At 47.1% G+C, this 4647-nt stretch overlaps 1 long non-coding RNA gene across 1 annotated transcript; it reads left to right on the forward strand.

Annotated features, from left to right (window-relative positions):
• The first annotated feature begins 227 nt into the window (after window positions 1-227).
• LOC126986298 (uncharacterized) lies at window positions 228-3071 on the forward strand. Its single transcript, XR_007739492.1, has 4 exons — window positions 228-444; window positions 811-1146; window positions 1245-1412; window positions 1825-3071. It is a non-coding gene; the product is annotated as an uncharacterized LOC126986298 (long non-coding RNA).
• The last annotated feature ends 1576 nt before the right edge of the window (window positions 3072-4647 follow it).

A 4647-nucleotide genomic window follows, 5' to 3' on the forward strand; every position in this document is an offset into this window, starting at 1 on the left:
ATATTTACTCAGTTTACTGTTAAAAGAAAGCCGCCAGTTAATTTTTTTTTCCTGTCTTGTTTTCATCCCCGCTGTTCCTCTTCTTCCTCCTTCACCCACTCAAACCTTTCCTCCTCCTCCTCCTCCCCCAGAAGCCCACCTTTTCCTACACCTCGAGGTATGTCTGTGAGCGCGAAAATGGTGTGTCAGTTATTTTCGTCTCCGGTTCTTTGGTTCTCGTCCTTGTGCCGACCCTCTCGTTCACTCCGGAATCACTCGTGTTCCGCGGCCCGCGCAGGCGCAGCCAGTCTCAGTTACCAACCCGCAAGGGAGCGAGAGAGGTGTGTCGACGTTGGGTCTCCAGGAGTATTCACAGACCCCTACGCTCCCCTACACTCTCTCCCTCCCTCCCCTTGACATCCCCGTATTGTCCTCGAGCAACACGTGAGCGGCAGTGAAGTGATGGTTGGTGTTGTGTTTTTATGTGCCGGTTACGTGGTTGAGTACTGATAAATGCGATACTGTCCGTGTTATCTTATCCTTCAAAGTGGGATAGAAGTGTCAATGTACTTCCTGCTGCTGGCATGTGGCTCTCAGGCGCTCTATTGTGTTGTGTGTTACTGGCTCCATAGGTCGAAGTGCTGTTCTGTGCTGGCCATGTGGATCTGCAATGCTGTCGTTGTGTCGATGCCTTGTGAGTGGAGCTGACGTGTGTGCCGCCCACGTGGTTGAAGTGTTGATGTGGTGGTGTCGTTATCTGGTCGTTTACTCAGCAGTGTTGGGTGGTGGAATGTTGGTGCTGACGCGTGCTGATACGATCCTCATTTTCAGCAGTGTATTATGATGTGTCAGCTCTGTTCTTGCCGAGTGCTGACGCCGTAAACAACATAACCAGCAGTGTTTGTGATGTGTTGCGTCATTGAGTACTGACAAGTGATGACGCCATAAATAACCATACTCACTAGTGTTTTGTGAGGAGTTAAGTGTAATTACTAGTGCTGATAAGTGCTGACACCATCACCGTGTTGTGTCTAGTGTTCCTTACTGGCTGACACGTACGGTTTTTACTACTAAAGCTACTACTACTGCAACAACAACAACAACAACAACTACTACTACTACTGCTACCTCATCTCTACTGCTTCGTCGTCTGCTCCTACTGATGATGTAAGTATAGTTGATGATAATGTTAATGATGAGTATGATGTGTATGATATGCTGCATCCTTGGGTCATTCATTCGGTTAACATCTTTCGTTCTCTCAGCCAGTCAGTTAGTCGAGCAGTGGATGAGACTAGTCACACCCATCCATCTACTTTGCCAGGAAGGAAGCCTCAGTCAGCCAGCCGACCACACAACATCCGGCCAGTCAACTCGCTATTCCCCCGTCCTGATGTGAAAGGATGAGATGCTTTTTTTTTATCGTGAATGAGGTAAGATATGAGTGCTTGTAATAGTAGTAGTAGTAGTTGTTGTTGTAGTTGATGTAGCACAAGGGCGGATCTTGCCCTCTCGTCCTGGGGGTCCTTGGTGGGCTCTTATCTGATTCAGCCGGACAGTGGCGGGGCAATACAGCAGGTAGTGGACGAGGAGGCGAGGGACGACTCTCTCTCTCTCTCTCTCTCTCTCTCTCTCTCTCTCTCTCTCTCTCTCTCTCTCTCACACACACACACACACACACACACACACACACACACACACACACACATGGTAGAAGGGCATAACCTTAGAGAAATGAAGGGGAGGAGAGGAGGCCGTCTATAATAGCATAATGTCATTGGAAGAAGAGCACAGGATTGAGGGGAAAAGAGTATAATGGACCAAGAAGTATTATCCTTTTGTCAGAACGAAGATGGGCACCGAGTCACCGACTGTGGCAGTCTTCCCAACAGACTCTGCCTCCATTGTTTCTACGGACCATCTATGGGTGGGTAGGAACTTTCACCGTGTAGTCAGCAGGCCTCACGGGGAAACAATCATGCTTATAATCATGTATACCTCGTTCGATTTCGTTCACGTACTTCTCGTGTTTTTATATATGCCGCGGGGCGAAATAAAACTATTATTATTATTGTTATTATTTTAACGCTTTTTCATGTAACTCCTAGAAGCGTAAGGTCGTAAATCTTCTTCCGAGCTACTTTTACCTTGGTGTTGCGGGAGCACCTTACGACGCTGTGATATGGGGAGGGAGAGGAAGCAGGTGCCCTGCCTGAGTTACGTGGTGGGGAAGCAAACCACGACCCACGAGGCGAGGGAGAGGGAACAATGGGTGGGATGAGCAAACAACCGCACTAGTCGAAAACAAGATAACACACACACACACACAGGAAGAGGAGAGCTGTCATCTGACGATCAAGAATTACCCTAGGACCGAGCAAGAATTTCCCCAAATCTAGGTAAATTCTTGCGTTTCTTGTTTTAGCGCGTCAAATTTTCAAGAATCCCCCTAAATTCTTGACAAGAATCGGCTGTCCCGCGCAAGCCGCGGCGGGGCAGGGTACGGTGTGTCCACATTCTTGCTGGCCGCACCTTTTTAGGCCTGTGGCGATGACCATTTCCTGAGCTTCCTATGGGTAATCCTGCCAGGTGGGGGTGGATATAGAGTTCACGAGGTTACTGTTGTGTTACTGCGGCACCAGAGAACATTTTAAAGCATCATTGTAGGACAAACTTTCCGGTATGAAAACATCACCGTCATCATTAAAGACAAAAAAGTGAAACGATGCCATTTGTCAATATTTTTTTCGCGGAAGGACGTTTTAAGAAATTCCGTCGCATACAGTGACGCTGAGCAGCTAGGGAAATGTTCTTAATGAACTGTAGATCTCGTAATAGTGACTAAACTAACGCGTGTTGTCCTTGATGAGTGACAAAATGAGAAATAGTGTTGATTCATCCAGGCATATGAGCAAGAAAGAGTGCTCTGGCGAATCACGGGTGGGAGGTAAAAAACAGTCTCAAGAATGGGCCGGGGGTCAAGAAAGCCAGATATCACCAGATGACGCCTGAGGATAAAAGGAAACTACCGTCAGTCCCTCATTCACTCAGTTATATCCTCACCCACTTTAGCCTCCCCCCCCCCCTCTCTATCTATCGTCCCGTGAGAGGAATAAATAGACTAGCGTTAAGGTGTGAAATTAGAGAGAGAGAGAGAGAGAGAGAGGGGGGGGGGGGGACACAAACAGGTAGATAGAAGAAAAATGGTCTGACAAAGAAGATAGATAAATTTAGATTAATGATTAGATAAAAAGTGACCCTCGCTAAGTGCGGTGCCTTTGAGAGGGGGAGGGAAGGGATAATGAGAAGAGGCGAGAGGGTTTGAGGGGAGATGAGGAGGTGAAGGAAGGAAAGCTGACACCTGGGAAACCATACACGGGAATCAGAGAGAGAGAGAGAGAGAGAGAGAGAGAGGTGAAGCAGCTGGATAGTTGGGTGGAATAGAACATGGCGTGGAAATAAAAAATATGAAGATGAAACGAGTTAGTTGAAATGATACGAGTTAAAAAAAAATGGAAACTGGTTAAAGGTGTTGTCCAGACTTGTAATGAATGATAGACAAACACTGGAAAAGTTCAATACACACCGTAAACTCTTTGTTCATTCATCACCTTGATTGCACAGTTAAGACCCAGGTGAAATCTTGCAACCTTTTCATTCACCATTATAGTCTGACTCGGCTAAACGTGCGATTGTATGTGTGTGGGTGGGGGGGGTCAGCGTAGGGGGTCCCCTTGTGCAGCTTGCCGCGTGTCTCCTAGCCCGCGATGTAGAAATGCTCTAATATAAGTAAATCCATGGCAAATATGATCAGCAAATATGCGTACACATTTAATCTTAGTATTATAACGTATGAAAGAACAGTTAACTTATTGTGGACAAGATATTTATAAGCATATAGAGAAACGTGGCATACATATTTTACAGTGTTGCTAAAAAAATGCTATACTTATTATTGAGTTTCCCTTTCGTTTTGGGATGTGAGGTGCGAGTCCACCTCAGCCTACACACACACACACACACACACACACACACACACACACACACACATCGGAAGGGTACCTGCTGGCGAGAGCGAGTCCAACTCGTGATCAGGCCGTGGTGAATTACATACACTCCGTGGCGCAACCGGTTAGAGCGCTGCGCTGCCAGACTTCATGGTCTGACAGGGCGGCGGTTCGAGCCCGCTCAGGCCGGATTCTTTCCGTTGACTAGGAGTGTTTACTGTCTCCCCTTAAGCAAGGGAGATGGGGTGTGTTGTGTGTGAGGTCCTGGCAGTACCCATAGATCGACGATAAAGAGCACTTGGTCATGTCGGGAGGGTACTATCACCTCAACACGTATCTGTGTAATTTGTGAGTGAAACTAAAAAGAACACTGATGAGTTTTGACACTCCGCAGGAAGAGGAAGTGTTAATCTCCAGGAAGCCAGGGAAAGGGAAGGGAGTAGGAGGAGCTAAAGGGGGAAGGAAGGAGGAAAAATAGGAAGAAGATTAGGAGAGGACGAAAGAGGAAGTGGGAAATACATAGGAAGAACAACTACTACTACTACTACTACTACCACCATTACCAAACCAACAAACAGACACACTCCCTCTCTCCACGCTCCCAGCCAATGACTCACCTGAGGTGACCTCTTTATCCTGGTCGGTCAAGGTCACAAATCAT

The sequence above is a fragment of the Eriocheir sinensis genome, chromosome 61 (genome assembly GCF_024679095.1).
Source record: "Eriocheir sinensis breed Jianghai 21 chromosome 61, ASM2467909v1, whole genome shotgun sequence".
Lineage (NCBI taxonomy): Eukaryota > Metazoa > Arthropoda > Malacostraca > Decapoda > Varunidae > Eriocheir > Eriocheir sinensis.